This window comes from Bos indicus, chromosome 7, assembly GCF_029378745.1.
Source record: "Bos indicus isolate NIAB-ARS_2022 breed Sahiwal x Tharparkar chromosome 7, NIAB-ARS_B.indTharparkar_mat_pri_1.0, whole genome shotgun sequence".
Taxonomy (NCBI): domain Eukaryota; kingdom Metazoa; phylum Chordata; class Mammalia; order Artiodactyla; family Bovidae; genus Bos; species Bos indicus.
The window spans coordinates 78,322,752-78,344,726 of record NC_091766.1 but is presented as its reverse complement, the minus strand read 5'-3'; the positions used below and the strand labels follow the sequence as shown (position 1 = coordinate 78,344,726).

The 21,975-nt window shown below is 39.8% G+C and overlaps 1 long non-coding RNA gene across 1 annotated transcript in view; it reads right to left on the bottom strand.

The window, feature by feature from the left end:
- The window catches only part of LOC139184220 (uncharacterized), a 1,143,978-nt gene that overhangs the window by 280,360 nt on the left and 841,643 nt on the right, over positions 1 to 21,975 (bottom strand). The window contains exon 5 of the long non-coding RNA XR_011567787.1: positions 904 to 973. This is a non-coding gene — a long non-coding RNA (uncharacterized lncRNA). The remainder of the gene's footprint in view (positions 1 to 903; positions 974 to 21,975) is intronic.

Genomic DNA, 21,975 nt, shown 5'->3' with positions numbered 1-21,975 from the left:
AGAAAAGCAAAACAAACCACATGCTAAATAGAGAAAAGGCATCCATGAAGGCAGCAAAGACAGTCGAGCTTTGAAAAAGCACGTAATTAACTATAGCTTGGAACTTTTCCAAAATCCTGCTCACCAACTGGCTAACGCTTTGACTGAAACACACTGGGTGACAGGAAGAATTCTCAGGGTGAGAACTACCAGCTCTGAGATAGTCAGCCTCATTAGAACATGTCAAGTCTTCCTCCAATATGAACATTCTTTCTCCTGCGCAAATGTGTATCAATATATACCAGAAAGGGAAAGGACATGTGGTCACATGTGTATTTAACAGAATAGCCAAGTCAGCATGGTTGCTTAGCTGGAAAGCAAGATCTCACCAATGAAAAAACTAAACATATAAAATCAAAACTTAGAGTCACAAATGGTGGACTTTATATCTGGATATCAATATATTTTTTTTAAGGTTTCTGTTTTCATCAGTTCATTCAATCATTTGAACAACTTTCTTTAAGCACCTATATGTCAGGCACTGGAGGTTAAAAAAAAAAAATTATTAAGGCACCATCTTTATTAGCAAGAAGCTCTTGGCCTAGAGATGAAATCAAGCAGTGGGAGAATTATGGTAAGGGATACACTGAGTGTAATGAGGGCCCTGGAAAACTAACTTAGCTTGGGAAGAGGAAGAAGCAGCTGTTGTTTTTTTTGATAAACACATGCCTTTTTTCCCCCGATATATACATGAGCAGCAAGAAAGGTTGAAATCCTGACTATGAACAAGAAAAATTATCAAATGAGGCTACTGTTGAATTGCATATTCACTTAGGGAGGAGCACTCACAGATGCTTTGATTGGATGAACACAGGAGCAAGGCTTTTGGCTTATGACACACGTGCTGTCATTCCAGGGGATTACCTGGAGAAGAGCTTCAACAGGGGCCGCTCTCAAAACCCTGTGCGGAACTGTCTGGATGTCTTCGTTGAATCTGGAAGACAAGAAAAGCATCAGTTAAAGCTATCAGCTTATGACACAAAGGTAGTGCTGAGAATAAGTGATAGGAAATATCCACACCAAGGAGACCTGCCCACTGAACACAGAGAATGCCAAGGACAGAGGTGGATTAGGAGTTTATCTCCGAAGTGACAGGTTTCTGCATTTCAGAAGCATCATACAGGAGTGGTGATGGAAGAGCTTTGAATAAATAAAACCAAGATCCCCATTCACTGGGAAATCTTGGGTTTCTTTTTTGATCTCAACTCAGTTTGGAAATCCTAGATTAACCTGATAGAGCCAGTTTTTCTTCAGTCTCAGTTGCTGTTTCCATGAGGATTTGAGCAGATTCTGAAATACAATTCCTGTCACTATAGCCATTAACAAACATGATATGGAAAGGAAAAAAAAATGCTTTTAAAAACACAAAAAGCAAACTAAATTTTTTTTTTTTTTATAAAACCACATCTCTAGCTTTTAATAGTTTTGCTTTCCTCCCAAAGGTCATGCAAGCTATTTATTTGTCTCTCTGTTGAGTGACTGTATACATTTCATCATTTATAGAAAGACAATCAGAAGGTCATTATTTATCTTAGGTTCAGCTTTAATTCAATCCAGTGCAAAGGAATGCAATGAAACAAGCATTACGAAAGCTGCAAAACAGGATACCTTATTTTGTGTCAGTGTCCCCTGAGTATGCCTTTACACTGGGTTCAATCTTCCATGAGAATCTTAGAGAATTTACAACAAAAAACAGCAACACACTTGTGAATCTCCCTTAATGTTGGCAGCACAAGTTAAAAACAACAGCGACAACAAAATTACACTGGGCCTTCTCCAGCATAAGCATGAAAATGAAGGTGACAAGACAACATTTAGGCATATGAGAGGGTGTAGAGAAACCTGATGCTTTTATCAGGCTTTCTGCATTACTTTGGGACTTTTCTCTGGGTTCTGATAGGAAATCAGATGCAAACTATCAATTGTGATTATTGGAAAATACTTAACAAAGTCTGATACTGGAGCTCTAAAATGTTTCTCACTACATTAGCATTTCTGGAACTACAATCTTAAGATAGACACAGAGGAAATGTAAAGCCACGTGTGTTGACCTCTATTCCCAAAATAACTGCTAATTTTTTTAATGAATGTCACCTCTAGAGAGCCTCCCTTCTTGGGCCTAGGTTTTCAGAAAAGAACCTAACATTCTCTGCATAAAACTGTTTTGATGGGCAAGATTGTTTTCTTTGCCTTTGAAAGGAAAATAACAATAATTAAGCACTTAAAGCTTCCCTAGATGAGGTTATTTTGTTTTCCTACTTAAAAAAAATCATCCAATTCTTTGTAAACATGACCTAATTAATATAACCAGTTTCATCATAATTATCAGCCTCTCAGGACAGATTGTGTACTCTTGATGTTCAAGGTGCAAGGAATTCCTTTAGTCTTAGCTAGAAAGAAAATCAGTGGCCACCAAAGTTTACCAAATGCTACTGTCAAGAAATAAGCCCATTAGAATGACAGGTTTCATTTACCAGAAGATATTAAAATCCTGTCAATGTGATTTCTATCAAGAACGTTTTCACTGAAATAATAAAAAATGAATGAAGGAAATCAAATGGAGTCATCTAGTTAAATATTCATTTTCTAATCTTTAGGGAGGTGTTTATTATACTTTGAACACCTGGCCCTTAGTAGCACGTTGTCTGATTTTAAACTTGTTATCCTGTCATGGCAAATTCCAAGAGGGCTGTAAATTAAGCCCATTATTATGAAAAAGCCAAAGTAAAAAAAGTGCCTTCATTCTCAACCCAGGAATCATCTAAGGAAAGGGACTCTCAGAAAAAATAAAGAGGTACTCCTAAGGCGTGGGCTTAGGGAAAGCAAGTGAAGCTTTTGTGGTGCAAATTTTAAGGAGGCTGTGGCACAGAGGTGCAGAGATTCTGCACTGGCACGACACACACAGAATGAGTCTCCTTAAATTTTGCACCCTGGGCCTCTCATTCATTTTACCCAGGTCCTGGCTCTGAGCCCTCTGGCACTTGTGATAATGGTATTTAAAGTGCTACTGATAAATAAGAAAACAACAATACAAATATGTTTCATGTATTTGAGAGAATGTTCTCACAAATGCAACTTAAATAAGAAAGCATACTTTTTGACATACATGATGTGCGTGTGCATTTGTGTATGTTAAACCACTTCAGCCATGTCCTATTTTTTGCGACCCCAGGGACTGCAGCCCTCCAGGGTCCTCTGTCCATGGGATTCTCCAAGCAAGAATACTGGATTGGGTTGCCGTGCTCTCCTCCAGAGGATCTTTCAGACCCAGGGATCAAATCCATGTCTCTTACATATCCTCACTGGCAGGGGGATTCTTTACCACTAGCAAATCAACTCAGAGATCTACAGTAGGCAGAAGAGGTAAGAAATGAGTCCAGGTATGAAAAGAGAAAGTTCCTCAGGTTATTTCCTAATCTCATTTCCCATCCCAGCCCAGCCTCTCCTACAGGAGGTACATCAGACAGAAGTGCTCAGTTCTGCTAGGGAAAGAAACAAGTGGATTAGAGGTAGGAAAAAAAAAAGTAAAAAGAAGGAAAGAGAATATGCATAAGGCACACTACTTAAGAAGGCATATGTCTGACTCACTGAAACAAAACAAAAAGTAAAAGAATCAAAATGCCTAGGTAGAAGGAATATGATTTCAGAAACCGGGATTTTATTCCTTGATTCAAATCTGAATCTTGTCATATTAGGTGAACTTTCTGAAGGAAGTTAATTCCTGTGAAATAGTTTCCTCATCTATCAAGTAAGAATGATAGAAACAACACTAAATCAAAATCATAGCAATAGCAGCCCTATTGAAAGATTACCAATGTGCCAAGTTCTTTGAGTGTTACCTCAGTACTGTGGCAAACCCCTAGAAAACATATATTGTTCCTATTTTACCAAAAAGGAAATTCTGATGATAACATAATGCATTACATTATACACACACACACACACACACAGCATAATAACATTGTATATGTATGTATATATATTTTACACACACATACACATATGAAGCTCTGAGTGAGGCACCAAATTGTAAAAGCTCAAGAAAGGATAGCTAAAATGATGGTAAATTAAAAGTCTATTTACTGAATGCCATATTCATATAAGCACAAGTTTTTTAAAAAGTCTTATTTGGATCATGTCAATTTATTAGTTTATCTTTTTCCAGATATTCTTTCATTAATCTGAAGAGGATTAATAAAAGGAGTCATAAGCACCATAAGAGGTGTCAATAAGTATTATCAACAATTTCTTCCAAAGTGTATGACTAGAATTGGGGCTTTGGAAGTCCGAGTGAATTCACTGATACTTGTAAAAACAGAACATCATTGGAGTTTAGATTCAAAGGGCCAGGAGGACCATGGATTTTCCTAACAGTACAAATGAAATGTTTAGAAGCTTAGTGGTGATGGGAGCTGTCACACTGACAGAGCCAAGGTACTTGCTGCTGCCAGTGGCAAATCTAGATTCCAGGGAAGGGTTAAAAAACAAACTGAGGAGTTAAGATGGACACAGGAATAGTCCTGGGCTAGACAACCATCTTCAGCAGAACCAACAAATTTCCTGGGAGTTTGTGAATTGACAAATAGAGACACATTCCTGCAAGTAAGGTCAGTGGTTGCACAAGGTATCTTCAGTTCAGTTCAGTTCAGTTCAGACAGTCGCTCAGTCGTGTTGCCCGCAGTTAATACTTTTACACTGTAGGAGTTTCAGGTTTCAGTTGTAAGATTACAGCTAAATATCACTAGGAAATGTTTTCATTTTTTCTCTCCATTTAGCTTTGATAAACAAAAGTTGATGATTTGTGTACTCAAGAGAAAAGCTTACAGCTAAGAATGTTTATTATCTATACGTAGAGGCCAGGAACACTGAGAAATTTAAAACAAAACAAGCCATGTTGAAACAGGAAACATTATGGCTGAGCAGTCGCAACTTGTCTTCTCCCTCCAGGAATATGTTGGAGAAAACCCATCACCATTTACTGTACTGGCTCACCTCAGGAAGCAGGATGTCAGGGAAACTAGTTGATTAAAAATTATAGGTGTATATTTTTCATTAGCAATCATTTCAAAAGAGAACATTACTGAAGTCAAAATGCCAGAGTAAACATAAGATGATTCCATTCTCCTTCCTAGTATGGGTGTGCTCAGTCGCCTTGCTCCTAGTAGGTAGGTGTTATTACAATAAAAATTTCTAAAGGTGGTGTCTAGACCAAAGAACCCAGCAAACTGTTAACAGGTCATGTAAATCTGCCTTTGAAGGGAGTAAATCTCCCAATCTCAGCTCCTAGCTCCTTGAGAGAAGTTACTGTCTTTTTGTTCTATGTAGTGAGAATGTGTACAGAATGGGCTTCATTTGGTTTAACAGAACATGTTACACCTGAACGTCATCAACCACAGCTAAGAAGACAGATGATCATAAATCTGAAAACAATAAGGAGACAAAGTCCCAGGAAACCTGAAATCCCCTGACTTAAAGGCTCTGGGTCAAGAAAGACAGGTCATAGGTATAAATGTATTAATAACAAGGCTACCAGAGAAGAAACTGCTATTGACTTGAAGACACAGATTATCCTGCTTGGGAGAGGAACAGGAGTATACAGATTCGGGATGCATTTTAGAGAACCAATCCATTTCATTTAGAAATCTCTGAAACCTCAGGCCTTTACAGTTACCCTAGTTAGTATGTATTACAGCCTAAACCCAATCAACTCCACTATATTTCCTGATTCTACTTTCCTCTTTTATGAAATATCTTGTTTACGTCTTCATTGTTTGTCTCTCTAGGAATGTAAGCTCTCAGACAAGAGAATTCTGGATTTTCCACCCCCATGTCTTAGTATCAAAGAACAGTGCCTGGCACTAATAAGAAATAAAAAAAATATTGGAACAATACAGAAACAATAATATATTAAATGGTGTGGCACATGTCAGTATAAAGTCTACTACAATATATTGTGTGTTAAATAACTATTATCATGGGCTTCCCTGGTGGCTCAGATGGTAAAGCGTCTGCTTGCAATGCGGGAGACCAGGGTTTGATCCCTGGTTGCCAAGGAAATGGCAACCCATTCCAGTACTCTTGCCTTAACTACATATTAATAAATATACATTTTAAGATATTATACATCAGAAGTCTAGGTAATACACATATATGTTTGAATAATAATAAAATGAAAACCCATATGGCTACAGGTGTCTAAAGAAGTAGAGCATTACTGTTACCTTTGATGCTCTCTTCCACCAAAGCAGGTCCAGTCCATAAGAGGGACACAGATCCACTTCTGTACTGTAGTCTTTCCTTTCTTTGTTTTTATATTGATTGATCAGATTTCCAAAAAAGAAAAAGTACTAACAATATGATATACAAGCTATAGCTATGGATCCAAATTTTTTTATTCTATGTCATATCCATAAATCTTTTTATGTGATACACATTCATTATGTTAATATTTACAAAGTATATACACTTACTATTTATATGCAACATATTTTACACCTTATAAACCTTTTAAGATAATGAAATGTACAAAGTGTACTTTTTATAAAAACATGAAATCAAAATACTTCAGAATTGCATTTATTAATACATTAATTGCACAAAATTAACTTTTCTCATTAAGGGTATTATCATTAGCATTATTAGTGCTATCTTCTATTAAATGTAAAATATATTATTTCATGCACTACTAAAGGAAACATACTGCCAATTTAATCATCACATGCTACCCATCAATCCTAAAGCAGTACTCTAAATTTAGAGATGTTACAATACATATCTTATAATTAACGAAATACAGTAATTATTTTTAAGGGAAAATCTAACTGAATATAGTAGTAGCTTTGAAAATTATGTTTTAAAACTATGGTATAACACTTAAACTTCCTGGTTATAAGGTTATTTGAATTAAAATCTTAGGTTTCACAACTTTCATAGCAAGGAAAAAGACACTTCACAAATATATTTATGGATCCAAATATAAGAAATAAAACAAAGAATCACTTTCCAATAATAAAAACTTTTTAATCCAACCTAGCATTTATGTGGAAAGTTTTACTGTTGTACCTGAAAAATTCTCAAGAAGGAGTACATTAAAATAATTATAATAATAATAACTTAAAAATACACTGAAGCTTTATATTTGGAATATTTAAACCAGGTTCAACGATTCTACATCTAAGTGTATATGTGTGTATGAGAGAGACAAGGAGAGGTCTTAGGCATTTTTCCTCTTAAAACTAACACACTATGGCTTTCAGAATAGAATAATGAAAGCTTTTTTAAGTATCGTTTTTCAAAATATTTTTTCATAGTACAAAAGCACTTCACTCTCAATGTTAAAATGTTGCTTTTACCTTGAAAAATTCATTTTTAGTGGACGGCTTATCAGACCTTATCAGATCATAATGGTTTTATCCCATAATGTGGCTGATAAGGACTGTTCTATGAATACAGCCAGCTAAGTCTGTTCACTTGTTGCCTATTATCAATGTTAGTTATTACCTTTATTCTTTATAGGTATCTTTTAATGTCAGCTTCCATTCTCTGGGAGTTTATCATATAATCCTTAGTTTTAATTAAACTCTAATATCACACAACGTTGAAAGTTACCTAAAATTGCTGGTGGAATTGTCAAATGCTCCACAATGTGGAAAGCTTACTATTCTTCAAATAACCCTTGAGCCACATATGACATATCACCATCTGATACATATAATAAATATAGGCACCATACCAATGGGTCTATTAAATCTTAACAAAGCATAATTTCTTTCTCATTTTAATATAAAATAATTGTAAACAAAAGTTCTAATACTGCCTTCTGGAATCTAGTGAATGGCCCTGTGTGTCCCTGAGCTGGACACAACTCTTTTTTGAATACCACTGAATCAACAAGGGATTGTGAAATGGGTCCTAGAAGTTTCAAACCTAAAAGCCTATGGATGCCAGTTTTACAATATAAATGAGAAAATGGGCTAGATTTTGGCAAACTAGGAAGTACATAGCTCATCTAAGGAAGCAACCCCTATAGGCCTGGTATTCCTAGATCTGAATTTTACTGAGAAACTGGATAGCCACACATTTATATGAAATCCATCCAATTGGACATGCTAAAAATAAATGAAAAGTTTTTGTAAAATGAACTAGAAGACCAATGGATAAATCCAGCAGTTTCCTAAGCTGGTTTCTGGCAAGTGGTATATTAAAGTGTCCAGGAGTTTTCTGGTGGAGGTGTGAGTGGATGGTGGCCTGCTGCAGGATCTGGGGCACTGAGTGCAGCAGTGCATGCATGGGACCTTTTGAAGGAGGTCACTATTATCTTCATTACCTCCACCATAGCTAGGCCTCAGGTCAAACAACAGGGAGGGAATACAGCCCCGCCTATTAACATAAAATTGGATTAAAGATTTACTGAGCATAGCCCTGCCCATCAGAATAAGACCCAGTGTTCCCCTTAGTCAGTCTCTCCCACCAGGAAGCTTCCATAAGCCTCTTATCCTGAACCATTAGAGGGCAGACAGAATGAAAACCACAATCACAGATAACTAACCAAACTGATCACATGGACCACAGCCTTGTCTAACTCAATGAAACTATGAGCCACCCAAGATGGATGACTCATGGTGGAGAGTTCTGACAAAACTTGGTCCACTGGAGAAGGGCATGGCAACCCACTTCAGTATTCTTGCCTTGAGAACTCCATGAACAGCATGAAAAGGTAAAAAGATAGGACACTGAAAAATGAACTCCCCTGGTCAGTAGGTGCCCAACACGCTACAAGAGATCAGTAGAGAAATAACTCCAGAAAGAATAAAGAGATGGAGTCAAAGCAAAAACAAGACCCAGTGTGGATATGACTGGTGATGGAAGTAAAGTCCAATGCTGTAAAGAGCAATATTACATCAGTTCAGTCAGTCAGTTCAGTTGCTCAGTCGTGTCCGACTCTGCGACCCCATGAATCACAGCACACCAGGCCTCCCTGTCCATCACCAACTCCCGGAGTTCACTCAGACTCACGTCCATCGAGTCAGTGATGCCATCCAGCCATCTCATCCTCTGTTGTCCCCTTCTCCTCCTGCCCCCAATCCCTCCCAGCATCAGAGTCTTTTTCCAATGAGTCAACTCTTTGCATGAGGTGGCCAAAGTATTGGAGTTTCAGCTTTAGCATCATTCCTTCCAAGGAAATCCCAGGGCTGATCTCCTTCAAAATGGACTGGTTGGATCTCCTTGCAGTCCAAGAGACTCTCAAGAGTCTTCTCCAACACCACAGTTCGAAAGCATCAATTCTTCGGCGCTCACCTTTCTCCACAGTCCAACACTCACATCCATACATGACCACTGGAAAAACCATAGCCTTGACTGCTGCTAAGTCACTTCAGTCATGTCCGACTCTGTGCGACCCCATAGACGGTAGCCCACCAGGATCCCGTCCCTGGGATTTTCCAGGCAAGAACACTGGAGTGGGTTGCCATTTCCTTCTCCAATGCATGAAAGTGAAAAGTGAAAGTGAAGTTGCTCAGTCATGTCCGACTCTTAGCGACCCCATGGACTGCAGCCTACCAGGCTCCTCCATCCATGGGATTTTCCAGGCAAGAATACTGGAGTCGGGTGCCATTGCCTTCTCCTAGCCTTGACTAGATGGACCTTTGTTGGCAAAGTAATGTCTCTGCTTTTCAAAATGCTACCTAGGTTGGTCATAACTTTTCTTCCAAGGAGTAAGCGTCTTTTAATTTCATGGCTGCAGTCACCATCTGCAGTGATTTTGGAGCCCAAAAAATAGGAACTTGGAATGTCAGGTCCATGAATCAAGGTAAATTTGAAATGGTAAAACAGGAGATGGCAAGAGTGAACATCGACATTTTAGGAATCAGTGAACTAAAATGGACTGGAATGTGTGAATTTAATTCAGATGACCATTATATCTACTACTGTGGACAAGAATCCTTTAGAAGAAATGGAGTAGCCATCATAGTCAACAAAACAGTCTGAAATGCAGTACTTGAATGCAATCTCAAAAACGACAGAATGATCTCTGTTTCCAAGACAAACTATTCAATATAAAAGTAATCCAAGTCTATGCCCTGACCAGTAATGCTGAAGAAGCTAAAGCTGAACAGTTCTATGAAGATCTACAAGACCTTATAGAACTATAACCCATAAAAGATGTTCTTTTCATTATAGAGGACTGGAAAGCAAAAGTAGGAAGTCAAAGAGATACCTGGAGTAACAGGCAAATTTGGCCTTGGAGTACAGAATGAAGCAGGGCAAAAGCTAACAGAGTTTTGCCAAGAGAATGCACTGGTCATAGCAAACACTTTCTTCCAACAAGACAAGAGAAGACTCTACACATGGACATCACCAGATGGTCAATACCAAAATCAGATTGATTATATTCCTTGCAGCCAAAGATAGAGAAGCTCTATACAGTCAGAAAAAAAAAGACTGTGAGCTGACTGTGACTCAGATTGTGAACTCTTTATTGCCAAATTCATACTTAAATTGAAGGAGGTAGGAAAAACCACGAGACCATTCAGGTATGACCTAAATCAAATCCCTTATGATTACACAGTATAAGTGACAAATAGATTCAAGGGATTAGATCGGACAGACGTAGTGCCTGAAGAACTATGGAAGGAGGTTCGTGACACTGTACAAGAGGCAGTGATAAAGACTATCCCAAGAAAAATTCAAAAAGGCAAAATGGTTGTCGGAGGAGGCTTTCAAATAGCTGTGAAAAGAAGAAAAGTTAAAGGCAAAGGAGAAAAGGAAAGACATATCCATCCGAATGCAGAGTTCCAAAGAATAGCAAGCAGAAATAAGAAAGCCTTCCTCAGGGATCAATGCAAAGAAATAGAGGAAAACAATAGAATGGGAAAGACTAGAGATCTCTTCAAGAGAATTAGAGATACCAAGGGAACATTTCATGCAAAGATGGGCACAATAAAGGTCAGAAATGGTATGGACCTAACAGAAGCAGAAGTTATTCAGAAGAGGTGGCAACAATACATAGAAGAACTATACAAAAAAGATCTTCATGACCCAGATAACTGTGATGGTGTGACCACTCACCTAGAGCCAGACATCCTGGAATGCAAAGTCCAGCGGGCCTTAGGAAGCATCACTATGAACAAAGCTAGCAGAGGTGATTGGATCCCAGTTGAGGTATTTCAAATCCTAAAAGATGATGCTGTGAAAGTGCCGCACTCAGTATGCCAGCAAATTTGGGAAACTCACCAGTGGCCACAGGACTGGAAAAGGTCAGTTTACATTCCAATCCCTAAGAAAGGCAATACCAAAAATTGTTCAAACCACCTCACAATTGCACTTATCTCACACGGCAGCAAAGTAATGCTCAAAATTCTCCAAGCCAGGCTTCAATAGTATGTGAACTGTGAAATTCCAGATGTTCAAAGTGGATTTAGAAAAGGCAGAGGAACCAGAGATCAAATTGCCAGAATCCGCTGGATCACTGAAAAAGCAAGAGGGTTCCAGAAAAACATCTACTTCTGCTTTATTGACTATGCCAAAGCCTTTGACTGTGTGGATCACAAAAATAAACTGTGGAAATGCTTAAAGAGATGGGAATACTAGACTACTTGACCTGGCTCCACAGAAATCTGTATGCAGGTCAACAACAACAGAACTGCACATGGGACAACAGACTGGTTCCAAATCGGGAAAGGAGCACGTCAAGGCTGTATATTGTCACCTGCTTATTTAACTTATATGCAGAGGACATTAAGAGAAATGCTGGCCTAGATGAAGAACAAGCTGGATTCAAGATTGCCAGGTGAAATATCAATAACCTCAGACATGCAGATAACACCCCCCTTATGGCAGAAAGAGAAGAAGAACTAAAGAGCTTTTTGATGAAAGTAAAAGAGGAGAGTGGAAAAAGTTGGCTTAAAACTCAACATTCTGAAAACTAAGATCATGGCATTGGGTACCTTACTTCAAGGCAAATAGATGGGGAAACAATGGAAACAGTGATAGACTTTATTTTTGGAGGCTCCAAAATCACTGCAGATGGTGACTGCAGCCATGAAATTAAAAGATGCTTCCTTCTTGGAAGAAAAGCTATGACCAACCTAGACAAAATATTAAAAAGTAGAGACATTACTTTGCCAACAAAGGTCTATCTAGTCAAAGCTATGGGTTTTCCAGTAGTCATGTATGGATGTGAGAGCTGGACTATAAAAATTGATGCTTTTGAACTGTGGTGTTGGAGAAGTCTCTTGGACTGCAAGGAAATCCAACTAGTCCATCCTAAAGGAAATCAGTACTAAATATTCATTGGAAGGACTGATGTTGAAGCTGAAACTCCAATACTTTGGCCACCTGATGGGAAGAACTGAGTCATTGGAAAAGACACTGATGCTGGGAAAGATTCAAGGAAGGAAGAGAAGGGGATGACAGAAGATGAGATGGTTGGATGGTGTCACCGACTCGATGGACGTGAGTTTGAGAAATCTCCAGGAGTTGGTGATGGACAGGAAAGCCTGGTGCTACAGTCCATGGGGTCTCAGAGTCACACAGGACTGAGTGACTGAACTGAAATTAAATATATATTTATAAGATAATCTCATCTACCATTAATGTGAAAAGTTTACTATTATACTTTCAAATTCTCAGGAAGGAGTGCACTTAAATATTTTTGCAAGTGACTTACATCATTTAAAATATAGTAAAATGAGTTACTATGGTCATGCAACCTCCTATTATTGCAGGTCAGACATACAATCCAATCAGGTTTCAAATCATTTACTCTTTTTTGGTGATAATATTGTAAATTGCTGCCTTATAAAAAGTACGGTTGCCAATAAATAATTTATTCATATTTTAATGTTGTCTTTGCAACACAGTCATCAAAACAGACTTTTTCCCCTCAATGTGTGTTGAAACACTGCCAAGAAGTGTTCTTAAAAATACGACCTTTCTCATTTTTTCCCCAATGAGAAGATGTAAAGAGACGAACCCAAATAAACTAAACATTGTTTAACACCTTTAGCATCTGTTGGAAAGCAAAAATAAAGACTAATGGTCTCCTAGATAGCTCATTCAATGTTTGTCTTGATGACTACAAAACAAGCAGCAGAACAACCACTGAACTGAATTACAATAAAATATACGTTTTTCAGAGAGAGGAGCACAAAATCAGTTTTCATTTGGCATGCTAAGTATGCTATATTTGAACAGAATGTTACATATTCATTTCATTCATCATTTAAAGGCAGATAATCAGGAAGTCATTACGTGGCCTGCATCGGGCAGCTATTCGATTAGAGCATAATTGAGCACTCTGTAATTCAGCCAAAGCTGACAGGTTGGGAATTCATAATACCCATCCTAGGTATTTTGAATGTGGAGATAGTATGGGGCAAGCACTATTTGCTTGTTCAAACAGAGCACTAAGATAAAAGGGAGGATCTAAAAAACCAAAATGTTACTTAACAGTTATTTCCTCTTTTTATTTTTAAAATTGTTCTGTTCAGTTAATTTTGCAAGCCAGCCATTTATAACTTGTAGTAATTTATTTGGGAAATCATTCTCTCTGGCCTTAAAAGATATGGGGTGACATTTTGGGTTACTGGCAGCCTTCTATGTTGTTCTAGACTGGTTATTCATAGATTCTTAGACATGAAGGCAGTCCATTAAGACAAAGAAAACAGATATTACTCAGGATTTTATAAAGTAGGGAGCAGGGTTTAGAGGTTACAGAGCACTGAAGTGGCTGCTAAGGCAGAGAGAAAAATGAGTAACAAGACACTACAAATATTCTTATCATGGTTGTGGTTATCAGAGCAGGTTATCATAATACAAATGCCAGGGTATTTATTACTTTGGCATTTACACTGTGACTAATAGATGTTGTCAGCACACCTACCTTCTTTAGGCATGGCCTATATATGGCTCAACATTCAGAAAATGAAGATCATGGCATCCAGTCCCATCACTTGTTGGGAAATAGATGGGGAAACAGTGGAAACAGTGTCAGACTTTATTTTTGGGGGCTCCAAAATCACTGCAGATGGTGACTGCAGCCATGAAATTAAAAGACGCTTACTCCTTGGAAGGAAAGTTATGACCAACCTAGATAGCATATTCAAAAGCAGAGACATTACTTTGCCAACAAAGGTCTGTCTAGTCAAGGCTATGGTTTTTCCAGTGGTCATGTATGGATGTGAGAGTTGGACTGTGAAGAAGGCTGAGCGCCGAAGAATTGATGCTTTTGAACTGTGGTATTGGAGAAGACTCTTGAGAGTCTCTTGGACTGCAAGGAGATCCAACCAGTCCATTCTGAAGGAGATCAGCCCTGGGATTTCTTTGGAAGGAATGATGCTAAAGCTGAAACTCCAGTACTTTGGCCACCTCATGTGAAGAGTTGACTCACTGGAAAAGACTCTGATGCTGGGAGGGATTGGGGGCAGGAGGAGAAGGGGACGATAGAGGATGAGATGGCTGGATGGCATCACTGACTCGATGGACGTGAGTCTGAGTGAACTCCGGGAGTTGGTGATGGACAGGGAGGCCTGGTGTGCTGTGATTCATGGGGTCGCAAAGAGTCGGACACGACTGAGTGACTGAACTGAACTGATACATGGAAGACCTGGCTTTCCACTCATGTGCCCATTTGTCAAATTCGTCCTCATACCTTTAGATTTCCTGTCCAAATCCAAGGTGATGTTTCAATCAGTAGGAAAATCTAGTATACTGTGGTAGAGTATTAGGTTTGGAAATTAAATGTATTTGGCTGAAGAATTTGTAAATATTTGCTAATATATACTATTTTATTTTTGTTAGTCACTAAATTAGTGATTGAAAGAGGATAGAGGAGTAGTCTATCCTTAATGTTTGTATTTGTTTCCTAGTTCTGCTGTAAAAAAACATCATAAATTGGGTAAATTAAAACAACAAAAATTTATGCTCTCATAGTTTTGGAGTCCAGAAGTCTGAAATCTAGGGTCTGTGTAAAATCTTCTGAGTGCTCTGAGAGACAGTTAAGTTCCATTGTTCTCTGTCAGCTTCTGGTGCAGTAATGTTGTCCTTGCGTTCCTTGTCTTGCCTTTTTTTTTTTTAAAAAAAAATTATTTTTTAATTGATTTTTATTGGAGTAAGGTGGCTCAGACAGTAAAGAATCCACCTGCAATGCAGGAGATCTGGGTTCAATCCTAGGGTGGTGAAGATCCCCTGGACAAGGAAATGGCAACCCACTCCAGTATTCTTGCCTGGGAAATGCCATGGACAGAGGAGCCTCGTGGGGTATAGTCCATGGGGTCACAAGAACTGGACATAACTTAGCAACTAAACGACCACCACATAGTTGCTTTACAATGTTGTGTTGGTTTCTAAGGCACAGCAAAGTGAATCAGTGGTACATATCTATTAGCTCCTCTTTTGGATTTACTTCCCATTTACATCACCAGAGAGCACTGAGTGAAGTTCCCTGTGCTATACAGTAGGTTTTCATTAGTTATGTATTTTATATGAACTATCAGGTACACAGGAACTATGGAGTGTTACTCAGTCATAAAAAGGAATGAAATTGGGTAATTTGAGTGATGTGGATAGACCTAGAGACTATTGCACCTGGTGAAGTAAGTCAGAAAAAGAAAACCAAATGTCCTATATTAACGCATATATGTGAAATTTAGAAAAATGGTACTGATGATTTTACTTGCAGGACAGAGAGAGAGATACAGACATTGAGAGCAAACCTATGGATACCAAAGGAGGAAAGGGGTGGCATGGGGGGTTGGATTGAGAGACTGGTGTTGACATATACATAGTATTGTTCCTTACCTTGATAATGCATCACTCCATTCCCTGCCTACAACATTCACAGGCTGTTCTCCCTGTGTCTTTGTGTTTTCACACAGCCACCTCTTGTAAGGACTCCACTTGTTATTTTGGATCGGGGCCCACCCCACTCCAGTATGACCTCATCTTAACTTAATTAACTACATCTGCAACAATCCTATTTCCAATTAAGCTTGAATTCTGAGGTACTGAAGGTTAAGACTTCAAAACATCTCTTTCGAAGGAATACAATTCAATTTGTAACAGCGCTGCCTAGAATTGTTAGGACATGGTAATAATCACAAGAAGACTGACTTTTAGTTAGTTTCATAACCGTTTTTAAATTCTCTTCAGAAAATGCAGCCCTTTATTGCCTACACCTGGGGAAATACACAAGCTGCTGCTGCTGCTGAGTCGCTTCAGTCATGTCGGACTCTGCACGACCCCATAGATGGCAGCCCACCAGGCTCCGCCGTCCCTGGGATTCTCCAGGCAAGAACACTGGAGTGGGTTGCCATTTCCTTCTCCAGTGCATGAAAGTGAAAAGTGAAAGGGAAGTTGCTCGGTCATGTCCAACTCAGCGACCCCATGGACTGCAGCCTACCAATCTCCTCCATCCACTGGATTTTCCAGGCAAGAGTACTGGAGTGGGTCGCCATTGCCTTCTCCGGATAACATAAAGCGTGTGTCCACATTTAAATATTGATAAATTATATTCAAGATGACAAGTAAAAGAATCCTGAATTCACCCATTTCCATGAACACAATGAATCTACAGCTACATATAGAACAACTTTATCAGAAAAACAACAACAACAACAACAAAAATTTTTAATGGGTTGACTGACTCCTCCATGTGAGGGGGAGGGGAGAAGGCCAAGTGGAACCTGGTAGGAGAGGCCGGGACCCAATTACCAAAAACCCCAGCCCTGACCGTCACTTACGTCAAAACCTGGAACTTCTCCCTGAGGAGAAAAGGGTTTGAACCCCATATGGAGCACCTCAAACTTTTAAGACCTGCACTCGAGGAACAAGCCCCCCAGACATCTAGCTTTGCAAACCAACAAGGCTCACTCAGGTCCACGAGAGGTTCTGAGGTCCACGAGAGGTTCTGAGGAAGAGCTTGGGGAGCACAGACTCACCTGCTTTCAGGGCGCTGGACAGAAGCGACCCAGCACAGGGCTCCTGGGCTGTGTTTGAAAGAGGCTCTTTTGCTTGTTTTCACGCAACAGCCTGAGACTCAAACATCTGCTTTGCCGGCACATTTGGGGACTGCTGGCGCACCCTTCAGAATGGAGACTGGTGGTCGCCATCTTTCCTTGTGGCCGCCCCAGGCCTCGCCCCGCCCCACCTCACCCCACTCCCTGCTGGGATAGATGTGCGCACTCTTGCGAGCTTAGCCTCCTGGGAGAAACGCAGTTGTTTGAAATTACACGACGAAGTTGCGGATGGTAAAGAAAATGAAAATGCTAAGACAACAATTAAGAACTGCTTGGCTAGTGTTCCCGTGTCTTCCTTCTCCCACTGGTATAGTCTCTATAGTGTCGAATCTAAAACAGGATATGAACATGGAAATTTCAGCCAAGAAGGGAAGATAAGTAACAAATTCCCAGATGAGATGCTAAATTAACATGCATAGTTTTCAAGGTAATTTGTATGAATCTATGAGATGGTCTCAACACCGTTATCTGTGTCAAGGATCTGAAAGTGCCTAGAGAAGAGAGGTTTTATGACTTAAGTTATAGTCTGGGTTAGCCTCCTTTAAATGACTCTTCTTTCAAGCTGGGTTGGGAGATACTTCGATGAGGCCATTTCAGGGAACTTGATATGTACCCTCAATGCTTGGGATCAATAAGGACTGGGGTCTGACTTATACCTGAGAAACCTAAAAGTCAATAAATGGGGGGGGGGGGCTTCTCTGGTGGCTCTGTGGTAAAGAAACAGCCTGTTGATGCAGGAGACATGGGCTCAATTCCTGGTCCTGGAAGATCCCACATGCTGTGGAGAAACTAAACCCATGCACCACCACTATTGAGCTTGTGTTCTAGAGCCCAGGGGCTGAGAATACCAAGCCCACGTGCCATAGAGCCCATGCTCTGCAACAAGAGAAGCCCCGGTAATGAGAAGCCTGTGCACTACAACTACAAAGTAGCCCCTGCTGTCTGCAACTAGAGAAAAACCCATGCAGCAAAAAAGACCAAGCAGAGCCAAAAAATAAAATATAAATGAATAAAAATTTTAAAGAATGAAAAGAAATGGGGTGGCTGCTGCCACACAATGGGTCAGGAAGAGGCAGTGGCATAGGCCAGCCTGCCTTCTTAGTCTGTTGAAGTAAAAGATGTGTAACTGGTCCTATAGATCAGAGGTGATCCACACGTGTGAGAATCATTGTGGGTGTGTTTATGTCTTGTCCACAGGACCATCTAGAGTGGCATGTGTTGCCCATAGATAGATGCTTTAGGAATAAGCTATAAAGGACAGACTGGATAAGAGGACATTTCCACCATTGGGATCTACAAGTGAGAGGGGTCAGTGGTGGGGGAGAGGAGGGTTTCTCTGAAGAGTTCACCAAAAAAGTGAAAGTGAAAGTGCAAGTTGTTTAGTTGTGTCTGCCTCTTTGCAACCCCATGGGCTACATAGTCCATGGAATTTTCCAGGCCAGAATGCTGGAGTGGGTAGCCTTTCCCTTCTCCAGGGGATCTTCCCAACCCAGGGATCCAACCCAGGTTTCCTGCATTGCAGGTGGATTCTTTACCAATTGAGCCATAAGGGAAGTCCAAGAATACTGGCGTGAGTAGCCTATCCCTTCTCCAGCAGATCTTCCCGACAGAGGAATTGAACAGGGGTCTCCTGCATTGCAGGCAGATTCTTTACCAACTGAACTATCAGAAAAGCACCTCTAAGAAAAAAAGGCAGTTTTAAATTCTTGCCAGAACCAGGAAATGTGAAGCCATCTCCCAAATTTATCAATAAAATGAGAATTTTCTTGTCTATTGTCTTCCTCCCTTCCCCCAATATCCCTCATGCTGTGCTTGTGGGCTCAGTTATGTCCTATTCTTTGTGACTCTATGGACTGTAGCCTGTGGGATTTTCCAGGGAAGAATACTGGAGTGGGTTGCCATTTCCTTCTCCAGGGGATCTTCCTGACCCAGGGATCGAACCTGTGTCTCCTGTGTCTCCTGCATTGCAGGTGGATTCTTTACTCACTGATCAATCAGGGAAGCTAATATCCCTTCCTGAAGCCATTTCCAGCTGTAAAGACTAAATCTGGAGGAGAGAAGATTTAACTTTAATCAAATATGGTGCTTTTGTTATTGTAAGAGAATGTATATTTTTATTTCAAAATAAAACCTTCATTTATAACATAGTAACCCTGAATTGACCACAGGTGTTTTATTTATAATTTATTCATTTTATTAACTCAGAGTGAGCAAAAATATTCTGGTGCCTGCCTCAGTTTTCAGAGGAGAGGGACAAGAAATAAACCCATTAAATAAATGTAAAGAAGATGCAGGGTTCAAAAATAAAATTACCATATGATTACAATCAAGTTACACTCACCTTATCTCATTCATATCTACACATTTATTTTTACTTCATCTTTCCTAATTGTTGTCATTGTTCCATGGGAGGACTCTGGACTAAAAGTGGTACTGCTTCTCGTGGATGCCCTTGTCAGTTGCAGTTGCCTATTAGTAACTGAGGCAGCCAGGATGTGGAATAGATAGGGGAGAGGAATCACTCCCCTATCTTTTGATTTTCCTTCTATTTAATATCAATAACTCCAGAGTGCCTGAAGAACTATGGATGAAGTTTCATGACACTGTACAGGAGGCAGTGATCAAGACCATCTCCAAGAAAAAGAAATGCAAAAAGGCAAAATGGTTGTCTGAGGAGGACTTACTAATAGCTGAGAAAAGAAGAGAAACTAAAGGCAAAGGAGAAAAGGAAAGATAGACCCATTTGAATGCAGAGTTCCAAAGACTAGCAAGGAGAGATAAGAAAGCCTTCCTCAGTGATCAATGCAAAGAAACAGGAAAACAAAAGAATGGGAAAGACTAGAGATCTCTTCAAGAAAATTAGAGATACCAAGGGAACATTTCATGCAAAGATGGGCTCAAAAAAAGAAGAAATGGTATGGACCTAACAGAAGCAAAAGATATTAAGAAGCGGTGGCAAGAATACACAGAAGAACTATACAAAAAAGACCTTCATGATCCAGATAACCACAATGGTGTGATCACTCACCTAGAGCGAGACATCCTGGAATGCAAAGTCAAGTGGGCCTTAGGAAGCATCACTATGAACAAAGCTAGTGGAGGTGATGGCATTCCAGTTGAGCTATTTTAAATCCTAAAAGATGAAGCTGTGAAAGGGCTACACACAATATGCCAGCAAATTTGGAAAACTCAGCAGTGGCCACAGGACTGGAAAACATCAGTTTTCATTCCAATCCCATAGAAAGACAAAGACAATGAATGTTCAAACTCACAATTGCACTCATCTCACATGCTATCAAAGTGATGTTCAAAATTCTCCAAGCCAGCCTTCAACAGTGTGTGAACTGTGAACTTCCAGATGTTCAAGCTTGATTTAGAAAAGGCAGAGAAACCAGAGATCAAATTGCCAACATCCATTGGATCAGAGAAAAAGCTAGAGAGTTCCAGAAAAATATCTACTTCTGCTTTATTGACTACAATCAAAGCCTTTGACTGAGTGGATCACAAAAAATTGTGGAAAATTCTTAGAGAGATGGGAATACCAGACCACCTGATCTGCCTCCTGAGAAATCTGTATGCAGGTCAAGAAGCAATAGTTAGAACTGGACATGGAACAACAGACTGGTTCCAAATCTGGAAAGGAGTACATCAAGGCTGTATATTGTCACCCTGCTTATTTAACTTATATGCAGAATATATCATGCAAAATGCTGGGCTGGATGAACCACAAGCTGGCATCAAGATTGCCAGGAGAAATATCAATAACTTCAAATATGCAGATAACACCACCCTTATGACAGAAAGTGAAGAACTAAACAGCCTCTTGATGAAAGTGAAGGAGAAGAGTGGGAAAGCTGGCTGAAAACTCAATATTCAGAAAACTAAGATCATGGCATCTGGTCCCATCCCTTCATGGCAAATAGATGGGGAAACAATGAGAGATTTTATTTTGGGGGGCTCCAAAATTACCTCAGATGGTGACTGCAGCCATGAAATTAAAAGACCCTTGCTCCCTGGAAGAAAAGCTATGACCAACCTAGGCAGCATATTAAAAAGTAGAGACATTAGTTTGCCAACAAAAGTCCGTCTAGTTAAAGCTATGGTTTTTCCAGTAGTCATGTATGGATGTGAGAGTTGGAGTATAAGAAGCTGAGTGTGGAAGAATTGATGCTTTTGAACTGTGGTGTTGGAGAAGACTCTTGAGAGTCCCTTGGACTGCAAGGAGATCCAACCAGTCAATCCTAAAGGAAATCAGTCCTGAATATTCATTGGAAGGACTGATACTGAAGCTGAAACTCCAATACTTTGTCCACCTGATGTGAAGAACTGACTCATTTGAACAGCCCCTGATGCTGGAAAAGACTGAAGGTGGGAGGAGAAGGGGACAACAGAGGATAAGCTGGTTGGATGGCATTACCAACTCGATGGCCATGAGTTTGTGTAAGCTCCAGGATTTGTGATGGACAGGGAAGCCTGGTATCCTGCAGTCCATGGGGTCACAAAGAGTCAGGCACAACTGAGCTACTGAACTGAATTGATGAGAAGAACTGATTCATTGGGAAAGACCCTGATTCTGGGAAACACTGAAGGCAGGAGGAGAAGGGGATGAGAGAGAATGAGATGGTTGGATGGCATCACCAACTCAATGGACAAGAGTTTGAGCAAGCTCTGGAAGTTGGTGATGGACAGGGATGCCTGGTATGCTGCATTCCATGGGGTTGCAAAGAGACACGACTGAATGACTGAACTGAACGGAATTGAACACATCAGTAGATAAGGATGCTCACAAAGAGAATGATCACAATTTGGATAATCTTTCTGAGTATCCAGTTTATAGAGTAGAAACAAAATCTTGAAAGCTGCGTAGATTCTCTCTGTTTTTTATGTGCATAGTTTTATGACAGACACTATCTCAAAAAGA